Raw genomic sequence first — 21,423 nt, 5'->3', positions numbered from 1 at the left:
TGCCCCCTGGGGGCTCCTGATCCCACCTCCCACACCCTCAGATCCTCCCCAGACCCCCGCCCAGACCTCCTCCTCCCCTGTGTACTGTATACATCTATTCTCCCCTGTAATCACCCACTGATCACCTATCAATCACCCCCTGTCACCACCTGTCACTGCCACCCATCAGATCAGACCCTAACCTGCCCCTTGCAGGCACCTGATCACCCACCCACACCCTCAGATCGCCCTCAGACCCCCCCTTATATAGTTACATAGTTATTTTGGTTGAAAAAAGACATACGTCCATCGAGTTCAAACAGTATAAAGTACAACACCAGCCTGCTCCCTCACATATCCCTGTTGATCCAGAGGAAGGCGAAAAAACCCTTACAAGGCATGGTCCAATTAGCCCCTAAAGGGAAAAATTCCTTCCCGACTCCAGATGGCAATCAGATAAAATCCCTGGATCAACATCATTAGGCATTACCTAGTAATTGTAGCCATGGATGTCTTTCAACGCAAGGAAAGCATCTAAGCCCCCTTTAAATGCAGGTATAGAGTTTGCCATAACGACTTCCTGTGGCAATGCATTCCACATCTTAATCACTCTTACTGTAAAGAACCCTTTCCTAAATAAATGGCTAAAACATTTTTCCTCCATGCGCAGATCATGTCCTCTAGTCCTTTGAGAAGGCCTAGGGACAAAAAGCTCATCCGCCAAGGTATTATATTGCCCTCTGATGTATTTATACATGTTAATTAGATCCCCTCTAAGGCGTCTTTTCTCTAGACTAAATAAACCCAGTTTATCTAACCTTTCTCGATAAGTGAGACCTTCCATCCCACGCATCAATTTTGTTGCTCGTCTCTGCACCTGCTCTAAAACTGCAATATCTTTTTTGTAATGTGGTGCCCAGAACTGAATTCCATATTCCAGATGTGGCCTTACTAGAGAGTTAAACAGGGGCAATATTATGCTAGCATCTCGAGTTTTTATTTCCCTTTTAATGCATTCCAAAATTTTGTTAGCTTTAGCTGCAGCTGCTTGGCATTGAGTACGATTATTTAACTTGTTGTCAATGAGTACTCCTAAGTCCTTCTCCAAGTTTGATGTCCCCAACTGTATCCCATTTATTTTGTATGGTGCTAGACCATTAGTACGTCCAAAATGCATGACCTTACATTTGTCAACATTGAATTTCATCTGCCATGTATGTGCCCATATAGCCATCCTATCCAGATCCTGTTGCAATATGACACTATCTTCCTGAGAGTTAATGATTCTGCACAATTTTGTATCATCTGCAAAAATAGCAACATTGCTCACTACTGCATCTACTAGGTCATTTATAAATAAATTGAAGAGCACTGGACCCAGAACAGACCCCTGTGGGACCCCACTGCTAACAGTCTCCCATTTTGAGTATGATCCATTGACCACAACTCTTTGTTTTCTGTCCATTAGCCAGTTCCCTATCCATGTACACAGACTCTTCCCCAGTCCTTGCATCCTCAACTTTTGCACCAGACTTTTGTGGGGAACAGTGTCGAAGGCCTTTGCAAAGTCCAAGTATATCACATCTACAGCATTCCCAATATCCATATTAGCATTCACTACCTCATAAAAGCTGAGCATGTTAGTCAAACAGGACCTGTCTTTAGTAAACCCATGTTGATGCTGAGAAATAAGATTATTTTCTACTATGAAGTCATGTATAGTATCTCTTAGTAACCCCTCAAATAGTTTGCATACAACTGATGTTAAACTTACAGGTCTATAATTTCCTGGATCAGATTTTTTGCCCTTCTTAAATAATGGGAAAACGTGGGCTGTACGCCAATCCACTGGGACTCTGCCAGTTGCAAGAGAGTCACAAAAGATAAGATAAAGGGGTTTATCCATAACTGAACTTAATTCCCTTAGGACCCGAGGATGCATGCCATCCGGGCCAGGTGCCTTGTCTATTTTTAATTTATTTAGTCTTGCCTTCACTTCTTCCTGCGTTAAGTATTTAATATTACAGTTAGAAGATTGAGACTCTTCCGCCTCTGTAGTTTGCAACAGTGCTGTTTCTTTTGTGAAGACAGAAGCAAAGAAAGCATTTAATAACTCTGCCTTACCTTGGTCATCCACCATTGAGTTCCCATCCTCATCCTTTAGGAGTCCTATACAGTCAACCTTTCTTTTTTTAGAGTTAATGTACTTGTAAAACTTTTTTGGGTTAGATTTGATATCCTTAGCGATTTGTTTTTCAGCTTCAATCTTTGCCTGCCTAATTTCTTTTTTACAATTTTTATTGCACTCCTTATAATTGCTTAGTGCAGCCTCGGTCCCCTCCTGTTTTAAGACCTTATAGGCATTCTTTTTCCTCTTCATTTTATCTTTAACCTTTCTATTCATCCATAGAGGCCTTTTTTTATTCCTAGACATTTTGTTTCCATATGGGATATACATACTACAGTATTGATTGAGTATAAGTTTAAAAGCTTGCCATTTCCCTTCAGTGTCTTCCCCTTGTAGTACATTATCCCAGTTCACCAAACTTAGTGCCTGCCTAATTTGAGTGAACTTTGCTTTTCTAAAGTTCATAGTTTTAGTGGTCCCGCTGCCCCGTGGCCTATCAGTCACGAGCTCAAACGTTATCATGTTGTGATCACTATTTCCCAAATGTTCTTGAACCTGCACATTTGATACATTATCTGGTCTATTAGAAATGATCAGATCCAGTAACGCATTCCCCCTAGTTGGTTCAGTTACCATTTGAGTCAAGTAATTGTCCTGTAGTGCTGCCAGAAATCTGCTGCTTTTACCAGAATGGGTAGCCTCAATACTCCAGTCAATGTCTGGAAAGTTGAAGTCGCCCATAATTATGACCTCATTTTTACCTGCAGCTTTTTCAATCTGCTGTAGTAATCGCAGTTCTGCAGCTTCATTAATAAGAGGTGGCCTGTAGCATACCCCAATAAGCAATTGGCAACTTTTATTTCCACCATGAATATTTACCCAAACGGACTCCACATCTTCGCAATCTTCCTCCATCTCATCGTTGAGGACAGCTGTAAGAGAATTCTTAACAAAGAGACAAACCCCTCCACCTTTTTTCCCTGTTCTATCCCTCCTAAACACATTGTATCCTTTTAAATTAGCTATCCAGTCATGGCTTTCATCCATCCATGTCTCGGTTATTCCCACAATGTCATAGCCTTTGTCATTCAGAATGAACTCTAGTTCGTCTATTTTATTTGCAAGGCTCCGAGCATTGGTTACCATGCACTTTATATTTTTACCACCACATTTACCAATTTTGTTTACATGAAATTGGCTACTTGAATTTTTACCAACCTCCTTAATCTTTACACTGTCCCCACCCCCCTCTCCACCCTCCATAATGATAGGTTCCCACTGTCTTTTTACCTCATCTTGTCTATGTATTGAGACTTTATCCTCCCGCCTCCCCCCAGATCCTAGTTTAAAATCTCCTCCAACCGTTTAGCCATCTTCTCCCCCAATGCAGCTGCACCCTCCCCATTAAGGTGCAGCCCATCCCTGCTGTAGAACCTGTAGCCGACTGCAAAGTCTGCCCAGTTCTCCAGGAACCCAAACCCTTCCTTCCTACACCAATTTCTCAGCCACTTATTTAACTCCCTAAGCTCCCTCTGTCTCTCAGATGTAGCACGTGGCACTGGCAGTATTTCAGAAAACACCACCTTGGAGGTCCTTGCTTTAAGTTTATCTCCAAGTACCTGAAAATCATTTTTGAGGACCTTCCATCTCCCACTAACTTTGTCATTGGTGCCAATGTGTACCATGACAGCCGGGTCTTCCCCAGCCCCACCCAGTAATCTGTCAATTCTTTCCGCTACATGCCGAACCCGAGCACCCGGGAGGCAACAGACTGTACGGCATTCGCGGTTTCTTCGACAGATTACCCTATCTGTGCGCCTAATAATTGAATCCCCTACCACCAGTACCTGTCTAGCCTTAGCTGCACTCCTATTCCCTTTCTCGTTACAGCAGTCTGCCCCTTGGTTGCTAAGGAGCACCTCCCCAGTGCATTATTTACATCTATTCTCCCCTCTAATCAAACCCTGATCACCTATCAATCACCCCGTCACCTCCTGTCACTACCTGTCACTGCTACCCATCAGATCAGACCCTAATCTGCCCTTTGCGGGCACCCAAACACCCACCCACACCCTCAGATCACCCTTGGACCCCCCGATCACCTACCCAGTGCATTAATTACTTCTGTTCTCCCCTCTAATCACCCACTGATCACCTATCCATCACCACCTGTCACTGCTACCTATCATACCCATCAGATCAGACCCTCATCTGCCCCTTGCGGGCACCCAATCACCTGCCCACACCCTCAGATCGCCCTCAGACCTCCCCCCCTAATCACCTCCCCAGTGCATTGATTGCATCTGTCCCCCCCTCTAATCACACCCTGAGACACCCATTAATCACCTCCCAGAGGCGTATCTAGAGGGGTGCAGGCATGGCTTGTGCCACGGGCGCCACAGCCCCATGGGCGCCATTCCTGCCCCAGTGCTGCACCGCCATGCCTGCCCCCATACCTCCCTGTCACTCAGATCAGATTAATGATGTTATTTGGGGAACATGGCTGCTTAACTGCATGTAGGGCACACTTTCTTAGTGTTAGAAAACAGTGTCAGAGAGTGAATAACAAGAGCAACTCCAAAAAAAGTAACATCAGCAATATCCTGAGCCAAAGCACACAAGCAACCATAACACATGTATGCGAGAAATACTGTTTTTAGAGGGGAAGGGGGCTTTGACTCGTGGGAGGGGGGCGCAAGTTCAGTGTTTGCCATAGGCGCTATATTACTCAGATACACCCCTGTCACCTCCTGTCACCCCCTAGCACACCTAACCATCATATCAGGCCCTAATTTGCCCCGTGTGGGCTCCTGATCACTCAGCCAAACCCTCAGATCCCCCTCAGACCCCCTTCTGATCACCTCCCCAGTGCATTGATTGCATCTATTCTCCCATTTAATCACCCCCTGAGACACCCATCAATCACCTCCTGTCACCACCTTTCACCCCCTAGCACTCCTACCCATCTGATCAGGTCCTAATCTGCCCCCTGCGGGCTTCTGATCACCCAGCCAAACCCTCACCCGCCCCACCGCAGTGACAGAATTTTTTTTTTCTGATCACTGCAAAAAACACTGTACTATAACTGTGGCACTGTAAAGATACGTTTTGATTCTTTATTTTAATCAAAACTCAGTGACCACAGCATTCTACTTCACAAGTACTCCCTTTTGCTAGGTAGGTGCTCTTTTTCCTGGGTAGACTCAGATGAATACCCCCTAAATTTAGCAGTCCACCATAGCAAAAAAGGGGTATACCGCTGAAGAGGCCGCCGAGATTCTGGCCCAGTGGGGTGAGAGCGATTAGGAAGCCTCATCCGACGAATCATCCAGGTCACAATACAAACCGGTGAACAGCAGTGGCTCTCTGACCGATAGCAATGACGAGGTTGAGGTCCCGGCTAGAGCCAGGTGTACCACACCCCATCTCACTGGACCGCAGAATCAGACTTAAGGGCAGCAGAGTGGTGCTAGCGCTGATCTGAGTTTTCTTGGTGAGGCATGCCCCAGCAGCGTAGCATCTCCTGGACCTAGCACCAGTACTACCGTATACCCTGGTGAAGTGGCGAGCACCAGCATGGTAGTAGAAACTGATTCGGTGGCACTTGCATTAAGACCCGAGTCGCAGCCACCAGCAAAACAGGCCCGTACTACCCATAGTCTCCCAGAGGTGCTGGCAAATCCCAATTGGCAATCCCCTGGTTCCGCCGCACCCGTACTGCCCCCTTTCACCGCCCAGTCTGGAGTCCAGGTGAAGACAGATAATCTAGGATCGGACCTAGACTTTTTTTTATCCGTTCTGCACCGTGGATCTCTATGACTTAATTGTGGCTGAGACCAACCGTTATGCCACACAATAAGCAACCGCCAATCCGAGAAGCTACCATGCCCAGCCTTTTTGGTGGAAACCACTCCAAGTTTCCAAACGTAACATTTTTTGAGCCTTCTCCTTAACATGGGTCTAGTCCAAAAGAATGTATTGCGGTCTTATTGTTCTACGCACCCAATACATCACATGCCCATGTTCTCTGCTGCCATGTCCAGGTCACGATTTGAGAACATCCTGCGCTTCCTGCACTTCAGTGCCAATACAACCTGTCATCTAAGAAGCCACCCTGCTTATGACTGGTTCCACAAAATTCGGCCCCTCATAGACCACCTGTCATCAAAATTTGCAGATGCTTATACCCCTGAACAGTCATTTTGAGGCATTTCGTTTCCAGACTACTCCTCACGGTTTTGGGCCCCTAAAATGCAAGGGCAGTATAGGAACCCCACAAGTGAACCCATTTTAGAAAGAAGACACCCCAAGGTATTCCGTTAGGTGTATGATGAGTTCATAGAAGATTTTATTTTTTGTCAAAAGTTAGTGGAAAATGACACTTTGTGAAAAAAAAAATTTCCTCTAACTTGTGACAAAAAATAAAATCTTCTATGAACTCACCATACTCCTAACGGAATACCTTGGGGTGTCGTCTTTCTAAAATGGGGTCACTTGTGGGATTCCTATACTGCCCTGGCATTTTAGGGGCCCTAAACCGTGAGAAGTAGTCTGGAAATCAAATGCCTCAAAATGACCTGTGAAATCCTAAAGGTACTCATAGGACTTTGGGCCCCTTAGCGCACCTAGGCTGCAAAAAAGTGTCACACATGTGGTATCGCCGTACTCAGAAGATGTAGTATAATGTGTTTTGGGGTGTATTTGTACACATACCCATGCTGGGTGGGAGAAAAAGCTTTAAAATAATCCATGCTACCATAATTAAAGAGACTCTGAAGTCTCACAAAAATGAGGTTTTTCTTTTAAAAACTCATTAACATTATAGTCTCACCTAAAACGCCACATTCCCGTGGCTGGAAACCCCCTCGATCACCCCAAACACACGGGAGTACAGGGCAGGCAAAATCCACGACTTTCTTGGTCGTGGATTTTGCTGCCGCCCCTATGCGCGTCAATCAGCGCGTATCTCCGCCTCTCCCCCGCCCCTCTCAGTGAAGATAGATTGAGAAGGGCGGGGGAGGGGCGGGGGAGAGGCAGCAATCCGGCGCTGATTGACGCGCATAGAGGCAGAGCCGCGCTGCCTCTATGCGGAAGTTGCCTGCCCGTACCCCCGTGGGTTTGGGGTGATCGACGGGGTTTGCAGCCGCGGGAATGCGGCGTTTTAGGTGAGACTTTAATGTTAATGAGGTTTTTAAAAGAAAAACCTCATTTTTGTGAGACTTCAGAGTCTCTTTAAAACCTATGTACAGTGGCTTGCAAAAGTATTCGGCCCCCTTGAAGTTTTCCACATTTTGTCACATTACTGCTACAAACATTAATCAATTTTATTGGAATTCCACGTGAAAGACCAACACAAAGTGGTGTACACATGAGAAGTGAAACGAAAATCATACATGATTCCAAACATTTTTTACAAATAAATAACTGCAAAGTGGGGTGTGCGTAATTATTCAGCCCCCTGGGTCAATACTTTGTAGAACCACCTTTTGCTAGAATTACAGCTGCCAGTCTTTTAGGGTATGTCTCTACCAGCTTTGCACATCTAGAGACTGAAATCCTTGCCCATTCTTCTTTGCAAAACAGCTCCAGCTCAGTCAGATTAGAGGGACAGCATTTGTGAACAGCAGTTTTCAGATCTTGCCACAGATTCTCAATTGGATTTAGATCTGGACTTTGACTGGGCCATTCTAACACATGGATATGTTTTGTTTTAAAGCATTCCATTGTTGCCCTGGCTTTATGTTTAGGATTGTTGTCCTGCTTGAAGGTGAACCTCCGCCCCAGTCTCAAGTCTTTTGCAGGCTCCAAGATGTTTTCTTCCAAGATTGCCCTGTATTTGGCTCCATCCATCTTCCCGTCAACTCTGACCAGCTTCCCTGTCCCTGCTGAAGAGAAGCACCCTCAGAGCATGATGCTGCCACCACCATATTTGACAGTGGGGATGGAGTGTTCTGAGTGATGTGCAGTGTTAGTTTTCGACCACACGTAGCGTTTTGCATTTTGGCCAAAAAGTTCCATTTTGGTCTCATCTGACCAGAGCACCTTCTTCCACATGTTTACTGTGTCCCCCACATCGCTTGTGGCAAACTGCAAACGGGACTTCTTGTGCTTTTCTGTTAACAATGGCTTTCTTCTTGCCACTCTTCCATAAAGGCCAACTTTGTGCAGTGCACGACTAATAGTTGTCCTATGGAAAAATTCCCCCACCTGAGCTGTAGATCTCTGCAGATCGTCCAGAGTCACCATGGGCCTCTTGATTGCATTTCTGATCAGCGCTCTCCTAGTTCGGCCTGTGAGTTTAGGTGGACAGCCTTGTCTTGGTAGGTTTACAGTTGTGCCATACTCCTTCCATTTCTGAATGATCACTAAAACAGTGCTCCGTGGGATGTTCAAGGCTTTGGAAATATTTTTGTAGCCTAAGCCTGCTTTAAATGTATCAATAACTTTATCCCTGACCTGTCTGGTGTGTTCTTTGGTCTTCATGGTGCTGTTGCTCCCAATATTCTCTTAGACAACCTCTGAGGCTGTCACAGAGCAGCTGTATTTGTACTGACATTAGATTACACACAGGTGCATTCTATTTAGTCATTAGCACTCATCAGGCAATGTCTATGGGCAACTGACTGCACTCAGACCAAAGGGGGCTGAATAATTATGCACACCCCACTTTGCAGTTATTTATTTGTAAAAAATGTTTGGAATCATGTATGATTTTCGTTCCACTTCTCACGTGTACACCACTTTGTTTTGGTCTATCACGTGGAATTCCAATAAAATTGATTCATGTTTGTGGCAGTAATATGACAAAATGTGGAAAACTTCAAGGGGGCCGAATACTTTTGCAAGCCACTGTATTTTATTTGCCCGTTTGTCTCGGTTATGATACCATTTAAATTTTGTCTCTATCACAATGTATGGCGCCAATATTTTATTTGGAAATAAAGGTGCATTTTTTCCGTTTTGCATCCATCACTATTTGCAAGCTTATAACTTAAAAAAACGTTTGTAGTATACCCCCTTCAAATGCATATTTAAAAAGTTTAGACCCTTAGGTAACTATTTATGTCTTTTTTTTTATTGTAATTTTTTTTTCCCATTAAAAATTTTATTTGGGTAATATTTTGGTGTGGGAAATAAACCGTTAATTTTTAATGTTATTATATGTGTAAATTGTAATGTAAAAAATATGTAGATGTAGTTTTACTATTTGGCCACAAGATGGCCACCTTGAGTTTTTTTTTCTCCTTGTGCTAACCGGAAGCACAAGGGGGACGGGGACATTTTTTTTTGCAGAAAGACTGAAGCCTCTAGTTAGAGCGCTTCGGTTTTTCTGCTGGGGACACGGACCGGTGATCGGGAACCATGTTCCTGTTCACTGATCCCAGGGCTACCGGGGGACAGCACGGGGGCATGGGGGCACGCCCGCGGTCGGGCGCGGGAGCGCGCCAAAGCGCGGCACCGCAGCAGAGCAGCCGCCCGGACGTGAGGATCATGTCCAGGCGGCAGAAATGGTTAATATTTGTTATTTTAAGATTTTTAATGTGTACGTGATTGTAAAGCTATTTATTCTATTATACATATATAACTTTTTCTATGTATAATATTTTTAATGTGTATGTGATTTTAAGGCTATTCATTCTATTAAACATATATAAATTATTCTATTCATGTTATTTGTAGTGAAGTATTTTAAGGATTAAATATATTATTATTTATATGTGTAAGGGTCAATGTGCAGTGGGGATCATTAGGGTTAGGCACCGCAAGGAGGATGGTTAGGTTTAGGCACCACCAGGTGGGTGGTTAAGGTTAAGCACCACCAGGGGGGTGGTTAGGGTTAGGGACCACTGGGGGAAGGGGGTAGTTAGGGTTAGGCACCACCAGGGGAAGGGTTAGGGTTAGGCACCACCAGGGGGTGGTTAGGGTTAGGCACCACCAGGAGGGTGGTTAGGGTTAGGCACCACAAGGGGGGGTTTAGGGTTAGGCACCACCAGGGGGGTCTAGGGGTGGCAAGATCTCTCCTGTAGCATATTCTGTCACTTGCAGTGGAGCTGCAACTGGGCAGTTCTGACTTGCTTGCATTTGGTTGCGCATTCGCAGTGAGTCTTATTATGATTTGCAATCACTCTGCAGTTCAGAGCAGTTCAGGATGCTGTCAGGATTCCTCCTATGGTTTGCTGCAGTTGAACTGCAGCCAGATAGCCCTGGATTTCCTGCATGCATGTTGTTTCATAGTACTGTATGCATTTGTTTTGTTAGTCTTTCAGCTAGCAAATGGTAATCAAGCCAGGTCACGATTGATTGATTTCCATTCAGCTGTGTGGGAATTTGCATACCTGCATCCATGGCTGGATAGTGTAATGGTTAAGGGCTCTGCCTCTGATACAGGAGACCTGGGTTCAAATCTCGGCTCTGCCTGTTCAGTAAGCCAGCACCTATTCAGTAAGAGGTTTCTTGGGCAAGTGTCCTTAACACTGCTACTGCCTATTGAGTGCGCTCTAGTGGCTGCCTCACAAGCGCTTTGAGTCCGACAGGAGAAAGGCGCTATGCAAATACTGCAATTATTAATTATTATTAATTATTATTATCCATTGGCTGATGCCAGCATAAAAGTCTGCCTCCCATTTCAGACCCCGCCCAACATAGCGTTCAGCTCTCTGAGTTGTCGTTGGGACTATGCTGTGAAAGTTTTTAATGTAAAAATGTATAATGCCTTGCTCTGCATTTTCATGTCTGCTGGACATTTGCTGACCTGCGGGGGTCAGTGAAGTCCTTCTGATCCTGATAGTTTGGATTCTGCCAGCTGCCACGTTGGTGACTGGTAGTATTCCTTCTAGCCTTGTTCTTGCCTTGTTCTTGAGGACAAACTATAGCAGCGGTTGCCATTAGTTTCGCTCCTACCTGTTAGTCTTGTCTATCTCAGTGTGAATGTTGCCATCGCTGAAACAGCGACTAGATTGGCTGAGCATTCCGTCTGTCTGTCTGTTGTCTGTCTTGTTAATTGTCATTACTTGTGCTTTAGCTAGTGAGTTATATGAGAGCTACATTTTATATATTGCGCATCAGCACGATATACATGTACTCTAGTCAGTCAGTATTGTATTATTTGTAATATTGTATATTGTATTGTGTAAGGACCTTTGCCTGCCTCTCGACTATTAATCTGCCTAATCCTTCCAATATGACTGACATCTGAATTAACATGTATGACTCAAGCCTGTTACTGACTATATCTGTTGTGTATTGTATCACTTAGCATCTAGCCTGATAGGCGGCCCAGAGCTGCAGTTGCTCTGGGCAATCTTGTTCCCTTGTTCATTATTCCTGTGTCCATCTGTGGAGCCTCTTCCATTATCCAGCTACTTAGCCTTGTTGCGCTGGGTGGTCAAAGTATGCCCCCCCCCCCAGCATTACAAGGGGTTAGGGATAGGTACAGGGAGGGTTCTGTGTGAGTGTAGGGCTAGGTATAGTTACAGTACAATATTTGTAATATATACAATTTATTAAATTATGTTGATTTCCACAAAGGGGGGTCTAGGGGTTAGGGATAGGGAGAAATCTGTACAGTTAGGTATAGTTGCAATAAAATACCTGTAATATCTACTATTGTATTACTATGCTTAATACAAGTGTAAATATTGTTTTTTTGTTATAGTTGGTATTTTGCCGTTTTATTTCCGATATCGTTTTTTGTTATAGATCGTATTTTGCCATTTCACTTCCGTTTATTCAACATATTTAGCACTTGATTTTCATTTATAAGCTATAAACGAAAAATATTGTTTTACATAGATACTTATAATTTCGTCTCTTTCATGTCCCTTTTTACCAGGCGCCCTTTTTGAATGTACTCTGACTGCAGTGTCAGATCATGCCACCATCTTTTTGGATCTGTTTCCTGATGTACGGAGACATCCCCTCTACAATTGGAGGCTGAAGAAGGCCGTGTTTCCTGATGGAGGGGTGGCTGCCTCTATTACAACTAAGCTACAGAAATACTTAGAGAGAAATGTATGAGAGCCTCTGAAGGTGCACCATCGTGCGAAACATTGCCAAACACAGATTGCCATCATTCATATGGTAGGACGGAACTATGTATCATTCCTGCCTAAGATTGTAATACAATGTAGCAACACAAATAAACTGAATACACTGCAGTGCTGGACACATATCCTCTCTCTTATTGCCAAGCACCGCTGACTTACACAGTGATTGGAAGTGAAGGTAGCTTTGTACCAGAGATCTCTCAGTTGTGGCCCCGGGATAGATAGTGCCAACACTAACATGCTCTACACTTTTGCTTAAAGAGGAACTCCAGTGAAAATAATGTAATAAAAAAAGTGCTTCATTTTTACAATAATTATGTATAAATGCTTTAGTCAGTGTTTGCTCATTGTAAAATCTTTCCTCTCCCCGATTTACATTCTGACATTTATCACATGGTGACATTTTTACTGTGGGCAGTTTATGTAGCTGCTGTATGCTGTTTTGGTAGTTGGAAACAGCTGTAAACAGCTATTTCCCACAATGTAACAGGGTTCACAGACAGGAAACTGCCAAAAGTACCTCAGTACTCAGAGCTTCTTGTGGGAGGGGTTTTACCACAATATCAGTCATACAGCGCCCCCTGATTGTCTGTTTGTGAAAAGGAATAGATTTCTCATGTAAAAGGGCGTATCAGCTACTGATTGGGATAAAGTTCAATTCTTGGTCTGAGTTTTTTTTTAAGAGGAACGTGTGAATGGACCCTGTGCTTAGGATCTGTTTACACATCTGCTTGTGCACTACTAAATCGGAGCGTTTTTGCTCTAGTGTGAACAAGCCCTTACACTCAGGGCTAGTTCTCTCATGAAGCGAGGTGAAACATTTGCATCAGGTGCAGAGATTACAGGGGCAGCATGTTTGTACTGTGTTTACACTAACAGCATCCAGTCAGAGTAGGAAGAGAAGTGAGTGGCGAACGAGCAAGGTGAAGAGGTTATAATTGGGGAAAAGCAGCTTGTTGTGCTGTGTGAGAAGTCTGACAGTGAGTGAGGAGGGGGGAAGCAAGGGGGGGGAGGCAATTGTCATGTGCTGTGCAATTATTCCAATTGGGGGAGAGTATCCTCACATGTTTGCCTCAGGCAGCATAAAGTCTAGAACTGGACCTGCTTACACTTAGCATGTTTGCATCTACATTCTCCATTCTCTGAGGGCCCCTTTTTCACTAGTGTGGAAACCGGGCCAAATTCGATGAGTTTCCCCGCAGGCAAACCGCACGGGGAAACTCTGCCATAGGAAACAATGGCGCCGCCTGCCTAATCGCTTACCTTAGCGATTCGGCAGACATTGCCATCAGTTTCTGTGTGGAAGGCTGCGAATCCCATAGCCGTGCATAGCACGGCTTATGGGATTCGTCAGCGTTCCCGCCGACCAGGAATTGCCGCCGCGCGTCTCGCAGCCACGCGCAGCACTAGTGGAAACGGGCCCTTAGACACGTAACATGACCATATGCATGCGTCCGTAGTCACTTGTAAATATATTAGATAAACTCACATGACAGAGTACTGTTGCCTGGGTTGCTTTGAGCTTAGTGTCAGTTTTGGAAACATACATCTGACTGCAAATGGCAATGGGAAGAACACAGAAGGACCTTACAAAAAAAAAGACTCGTAAGCCCTTTTATGAACTTAGTGTAGTTATGAAAAGCATGTAGGTAGGGTGAACCAATAACAGGACTGGCATCAATAAAAAAAGTCAGGTGTTTCTCAATCTGGTCTCTGGAGAAGCATAGGCCTGCTTTTAGGGTTGCCAGGTGTCCGGTTTTAGACCGGACAGTCCGGTTTTTGGCCACTGTGTCCGGTGCAAAAAGGCATGTTAAACCGGACAATTAAGATGTCCGGTTTTATGCCTTTTCCGGCGGCTGTCAGTGTTGACAGCCGCCTGTAGCAGGAGGAGAGCAGCGCAGTGGAGGGAAAGCGGTGGGCAGCGGCGGAGAAGGGGGCCATCTCCCCCCCTTCTCTCACCTTAGATGCTTTCCGTCCCTCGCTGTCTCCTCCGATCTGTGTGTGGCTGTCTCTGACTGGCGGTGGCGCTTGGCAGCGGGCGGGACTTACCTTCCGTGTCGCTCCAAGCGCCGGCCGGAAGTTCTGGTGCCGCAGCCGCTGCTCTGGTCTGCATCAGACCAGAGTAGTGGCAATTCATCCCGCGCGGCGCCTGCGACGAGACCAGACGGAGGAGACACGGAAGGTAAGTTCCGCCCCTCTGCCAGCCACCGCCGCACACACCGATCGGAGCAGACAGCGAGGGAGGGAGAGGACCCTAAGGTGAGCGAAGGGGGGGAGATGGCCTCCTTCTTCACCGCTCTCCCTCTTCTCTGCGCTGACTGCTTTCCTCCTGGGGGGGGGGGGGGGGGGGGGGCGGGGGGGACACACCTGCCTACATATACTGGGCCCATATACACCCTGGCTAAATATACTGGGCCCATATACACCCTGGCTACATATACTGGGCCCATATACACCCTGGCTACATATACTGGGCCCATATACACCCTGGCTAAATATACTGGGCCCATATACACCCTGGCTACATATACTGGGCCCATATACACCCTGGCTACATATACTGGGCCCATATACACCCTGGCTAAATATACTGGGCCCATATACACCCTGGCTACATATACTGGGCCCATATACACCCTGGCTACATATACTGGGCCCATATACACCCTGGCTATATATACTGGGGACATATTCCCCTGCCTACATATACTGGGCATATATACCCCCTGACTACATATACTGGGCCCATATACACCCTGGCTACATATACTGGGCCCATATACACCCTGGCTATATATACTGGGGACATATTCCCCTGCCTACATATACTGGGCATATATACCCCCTGACTACATATACTGGGCCCATATACACCCTGGCTACATATACTGGGCCCATATACACCCTGGCTACATATACTGGGCCCATATACACCCTGGCTACATATACTGGGCCCATATACACCCTGGCTACATATACTGGGCCCATATACACCCTGGCTACATATACTGGGCCCATATACCGCTGGCTATATATACTGGGGACATATTCCCCTGCCTACATATACTGGGGACATATACCTCTGGCTACATATACTGGGCACATATATCCCTGGCTACATATACTGGGGACAACTGGCTGTTTGTCATTATGTGCAGTTACTGGTGAAAAGCTGTCTCTTATTATGTGCATTTAGTGGTGAAAAGCTTTCTCTTATGTGCATTTAGTGGTGAGAAGCTGTCTCTTATTATGTGCATTTAGTGGTGAAAAGCTGTCTCTTATGTGCGTTTACTGGTGAAAAGCTGTCTCTTATGTGCATTTACTGGTGAAAAGCTGTCTCTTATGTGCATTTACTGGTGAAAAGCTGTCTCTTATGTGCATTTACTGGTGAAAAGCTGTCTCTTATGTGCATTTAGTGGTGAAAAGATGTCTCTTATGTGCATTTAGTGGTGAAAAGATGTCTCTTATGTGCATTTAGTGGTGAAAAGCTGTCTCTTATGTGCATTTACTGGTGAAAAGCTGTCTCTTATTATGTGCATTTACTGGTGAAAAGCGGTCTCTTATTATGTGCATTTACTGGTGAAAAGTGGTCTCTTATGTGCATGTACTGGTGAGGACAGTTAGTGACATGGCTATGTACTCTGTAATGTGCTGCAGAAGATGTCAGTGCGATATAAATACTGTAAAAAACATTTTTTAAAAAGCCCATTGCTTAGCCCCACTCTACATAAAAGTGTGCTTCTGACTCCGCCCCTGACTCCGCCCCTAACTCCACCCCCTGTCCGGTTTTCTCCATCAGCCGACCTGGCAACCCTACCTGCTTTTGTGTATACGTTAATAAACATTCTAATTGACTACTGTGTTATCCCCATCAGTGTAAGGTATTATTGTTTTTTCATTAATATGTTTTATTACCTTATTATTCTCAAGAAGAACTATTGAAACAAAAATGTAAGGTGGAAATGCACTCACTATAGAGTATTCATACACTGTTCAGAAACCCTTTGTTTCAGGTAAATTGCAACCTCATGGTAAACTCATTTAAATGATTTTTTTTCACAACAATGAACATTCTGCTCCCTACGAACCCCACTTTAAAGAGGAACTTGAACTGAAGATTGAACTTCATCCCAATCAGTAGTATAAACAATCTTTTAGCCTATAACATAATTTGTTAGTGAGTATGTTTATAGATAATGGCAGTAATTATTATTATTGATTTGTAAAGTGCCAACATATTCGGTGGCGCTGTACAAAGTTAGAAACAAACATGGGGTACAAAATAATACAGACAATGATATACACCAATTTACAAAATACAGAGTTGGTACAAAATACAGAATCAGTACAAGCAGTTAGTGCTGTCTGATTCTTTTCTTGTCTGCCAGTAGTAAAAATGATGACCTGCAAGCCCAAGGTGGATCAAACAACATGAACGAATGGCTGTACCTGTTTGAAATGTGCTTAAATAAAAGAAGTGAACTGCACTGTCCAGCTAAACTGAGCAGTCAGCAGAAAGGACCTTTTGTTGGAGAAGTGACCAAGAACCCAGTGATCATTGTGACTGAGCTCCAGCAGACTTGTGTAGAGAGGGGAGAAAGTTACAGAACAAATATTTGTGTAGCACTCCACTGATCAGGGCGTTATAGCAGAGTGGCCAGCTCTTATATTAATGTCGCCATACCTCCTAACCTTTGGCGTTAATCCATGGGGGTTATTTAACTCAGGAGGGGGTCTCCGCCAGTCTGATCCAGGGCTGGCAGTCCTGAACGCAGAGCCACAATAATATTTACATTGCCTACCTTGTGCAGGCACACTAGCATCTCCCCACTGGGGCTCCAGCAGAAATAGCAGAGCCCAATCGGGTCCCCTGTACTGTGTAGGCACAGACGGCTCACGCCTGCGCAGTAGAGCGGACCCGATCAGGCTCGGCTATTTCCCCCAGAGACTGAGCGGATAGCTATTAGAGTGCCTGTGCGAGGCTCCTGACAAGCGGTGACAAGCAGAGCAGGGACAAGGTCCTCCAGCACCCAAGGCTGAGACACCAAAGTGCGCCCCTCCATCCCTCCCACCCCAGCCGTCACACTGATTTCTATTAGACTAAGAGGGCCACAGGGCCCACAACCTTCCCAACACCTTAATATCTAGTTATCTGGCTTGCAGTCACTGCCATGTATCCCCTTTTCTTATTTCTTTCTGCTTCATACAAAATTAGGAATGACAGCTGAATGAATTGTGCGCCCCCTCCTACACTGTGCCCTGAGGCTGGAGCCTCTCCAGCCTATGCCTCGGCCCGGCCCTGGTGACAAGGGTATCTTCAGGGGTTCAGTGCTGGATCCCCTTTGCTGAGGAGAACGGGGGAAGCCTCTAGATGCAGAGGCTTCCCCCTCCTGAAGTAAGTACCTCCTAGGAGCACTTTTCTTTTTACTACAGGTACACGTTAAGAAAGAGGTACACTTAAAGAGAGTCTGAAGCGAGTTAAAAACTCGCTTTTTAGCTTATAATCATCATGGGCATGCTTACCCCAGCTAAAACGCCGCTATCCCGCAGCTGAACGGGGGGTCTTTACCCCCCAAATCCTCTCCGTGCTGTGCGGGGAGTGCTTCCTGCTTGAGGCACGGGCTAACGGCCGCAGCCCTGCCTCTCAGCGCGTCTATCGGTGCTGATCGCTGCCTCTCTCCTCCCCTCTCAGTCTTCCTTCACTAAGAGGGGTGGGGGAGAGGCGGAGATCTGCCGCTGATAGACGCGCATGGAGGCAGGGCTGCAACCGTTAGCCCTGCCTCCATGAGCAGCAAAATCTACGACCAAGTTGGTTGTGGATTTTGCAGGGGGGGATTTGGGGGGGTAAAGACCCTTCGTTCAGCCGCGGGATAGTGGCGTTTTAGCTGGGGCAAGCATGCCCATGTTGATTATAAGCTAAAAAGAGAGTTTTTAACTCAGTTCAGAGTCTCTTTAAAGACAAGAACTTGCCACACTGCTGATCACACCCAGTCTCACCCTAGTCACACATACAGTGGGTTGCAAAAGTATTCAGCCCCCTTGAAGTTTTCCAGATTTTGTCACATTACTGCCACAAACATGCATCAGTTTTATTGGAATTCCACCTGAAAGACCAATACAAAGTGGTGTACATGTGAGAAGTGGATCGAAAATCATACATCATTCCAAACATTTTTTACAAATAAATAACTGCAAAGTGGGGTGTGCGTAATTATTCAGCCCCCTGAGTCAATACTTTGTAGAACCACCTTTTTTTGCAATTACAGCTGCCAGTCTTTTAGGGTATGTCTCTACCAGCTTTGCACATCTAGAGACTGAAATCCTTGCCCATTCTTCTTTGCAAAACAGCTCCAGCTCAGTCAGATTAGATGGACAGCGTTTGTGAACAGCAGTTTTCAGATCTTGCCACAGATTCTCGATTGAATTTAGATCTGGACTTTGACTGGGCCATTCTAACACATAGATATGTTTTGTTTTAAACCATTCCATTGTTGCCCTGGCTTTATGTTTAGGGTCATTGTCCTGCTGGAAGGTGAACCTCCGCCCCAGTCTCAAGTCTTTTTCAGCCTCCAAGAGGTTTTCTTTCAAGTTTGCCCTGTATTTGGCTCCATCCATCTTCCCATCAACTCTGACCAGCTTCCCTGTCCCTGCTGAAGAGATGCACCCCCTCCCCCCCCCCCCCCCCCCCCCCGAGCATGATGCTGCCACCACCATATTTGACAGTGGGGGTGGTGTGTTCATAGTGATGTGCAGTGTTAGTTTTCTGCCACACATAGCATTTTGCATTTTGGCCAAAAAGTTCCATTTTGGTCTCATCTGACCAGAGCACCTTCTTTCACATGGTTGCTGTGTCCCCCACATGGCTTGTGGCAAACTGCAAACGGGACTTCTTATGCTTTCTGTTAACAATGCCTTTCTTCTTGCCACTCTTCCATAAAGGCCAACTTTGTACAGTGCATGACTAATACAGTAGTTGTCCTATGGACAGAGTCTCCCACCTGGGCTGTAGATCTCTGCAGCTCGTCCAGAGTCACCATGGGCCTCTGGACTGCATTTCTGATCAACGCTCTCCATGTTCGGCCTGTGAGTTTAGATGGATGGCCTTGTCTTGGTAGGTTTACAGTTGTGCAATACTCCTTCCATTTCTGAATGATCGCTTGAACAGTGCTCCGTGGGATGTTCAAGGCTTTGAAGATCTTTTTGTAGCCTAAGCCTGCTTTAAATTTCTCAATAACTTGATCCCTGACCTGTCTTGTGTGTTCTTTGGACTTCATGGTTTTGTTGCTCCCAATATTCTCTTAGACAACCTCTGAGGCCCTCACAGAGCAGCTGTATTTGTACTGACATTAGATTACACACAGGTGCACTCTATTTAGTCATTAGCACTCATCAGGCAATGTCTATAGGCAACTGACTGCACTCAGATCAAAGGGGCCGAATAATTATGCACACACCACTTTGCAGTTATTTATTTGTAAAAAAATGTTTGGAATCATGTATGACTTTCGTTCCACTTCTCATGTGTACACCACTTTGTGTTGGTCTTTCATGTGGAATTCCAATAAAATTGATTCGTGTTTGTGGCAGTAATGTGACAAAATGTGGAAAATTTCAAGGGGGCTGAATACTTTTGCAACCCACTGTATCTTAAAGAAACCATAAGCAACAGATGTAGTTTAATCATTCAAAGCCCATTGTTCCTTTCTATCAGTATTTTTCTATTTCATGATATCATTTGAAAGTAAGAAATATATTAATTTAAAAGATGGAAATAAAGTTTAGAGCAAATTAAAAACATTTTCAGTAGAAAAATACATACAGTTATATGTATAGAGAGCTGTACATCAGTCCTATAAGAGGAACAAATATGGAAGTAAGAGGGACAGAGGGATTTGGTTCTCAAAGAGGGACTGTCCCTCTGAAAAAGCGAAAGTTGGGAACTATGATGACACTACTCAACCCTGCGCAAGCTGGAATATCGCTGTAGCATCCAGATCAATCTGTGACCATCACTGTGAGTAGTGATCTCTTAGTATGGGCCAGTGCACACCAAAAAGCGCTCGCGTAATCTCAAACGCTCAGCACTTTTTTAAGTGATTTGTCAGAGTGATTCTAGGCTTGTGCCTAGCGATTTTCTAATCATGCCTAGCAATGTTTAGAGAATTTTGGTGCAGTGTTTTTTATTTTTGTTACAGTAGAGCTGGAACTGAACAGCTTCTGGAACAAAAACGCTTGGAAAACCGCTCTGATCTAGCACTTTCCAGAGCAATTTTCCACTTTTCAATACTTAGCATTGAGGCTGAATCGCCTCAGAAAAGCACAGAAATGCTGCAAGACCCGCGTTTGCATTTGGGAAAAAATCACATCGCTCTGGTGTGATCCATCCCAATCAAATACATTAGCAAAGCGCTTTCAAGGCACTAGCGTTTTTAAAAGCACTCAGAAGCGCTCTTGGTGTGCACCAGCCCTAATAGTGTATGCTCACTATAGGCTTTTTCCTAGCAACCACTTAAATTACAGCTCTCGCTTTTGCTTTGCAGGTCAGAACTAGGGATGCTCACCGCGTACCGCGGAATTCATTTTTCCGCGATTCCAGCCAGAATTTGGTGATTCCGTTCCGTCGCATCGGAACGGAATTGCCTTAGTGCTATGGCGGAAATTCTGTGGAAAGATGCGTAATTCCGGCGGAATGCGGAATTTTATGAGCCAATCACAAGGAAGCCCCTAGAAGACGTTTAAAGTGAACAACAGGATTTCTTCATGAAAATCGGAATTTCTGCACCAATTAGAAGCTTACAAAAACCACCCAAACGGATTTCTGCATGAAAATCAGAATTATTTCAGCACCTATTACAGTGTTAACAAAAACCAATCAATCCTATGTTAGCAACCAGCTCCCTAGCTATCTCATCTATCCCAACCATTTTGTATAGGTCCCAAAGCTTACGCGACACCTCCTGCGGTGCAAAAACCACCGCCATGGGACCACCGCAAGGTCCTAAAGCTTACGCAACACCTCCTGTGGCACCAAACCCACCGCCATGGAACCACCGCCAGGTTCCATAGCTTACGCGGCGCCAAAACCACCGCCATTGGACCACCGCCAGGTCCCAAAGCTTACGCGACACCTCCTGCGTCACCAAAATGACCGGCATGGGACCAGCGCAAGGTTCCATGGCGTAAGTGACACCTCCTGCGGCGCAAAAACCACTGCCATGGGACCACCGCCAGGTCCCAAAGTTTACGCGACACCTCCTGTGGCGCCAAAAT

At 45.3% G+C, this 21,423-nt stretch overlaps 1 protein-coding gene and 1 long non-coding RNA gene across 5 annotated transcripts in view; one reads left to right on the top strand and one right to left on the bottom strand.

Annotated features, from left to right (window-relative positions):
* Positions 1-12,231, top strand: part of LOC137532820 (uncharacterized) — a 54,120-nt gene extending 41,889 nt beyond the window's left edge. The window contains exon 3 of the long non-coding RNA XR_011024010.1: positions 11,940-12,231. This is a non-coding gene — a long non-coding RNA (uncharacterized lncRNA). The remainder of the gene's footprint in view (positions 1-11,939) is intronic.
* Positions 1-21,423, bottom strand: part of FAM107A (family with sequence similarity 107 member A) — a 355,309-nt gene that overhangs the window by 171,544 nt on the left and 162,342 nt on the right. The gene's annotated exons all lie outside the window — the stretch shown is intronic.

Source organism: Hyperolius riggenbachi, chromosome 9, assembly GCF_040937935.1.
Source record: "Hyperolius riggenbachi isolate aHypRig1 chromosome 9, aHypRig1.pri, whole genome shotgun sequence".
Lineage (NCBI taxonomy): Eukaryota > Metazoa > Chordata > Amphibia > Anura > Hyperoliidae > Hyperolius > Hyperolius riggenbachi.
The sequence above is the reverse complement of the archived record's forward strand: the minus strand, read 5'-3'. Positions and strand labels throughout refer to the sequence as shown.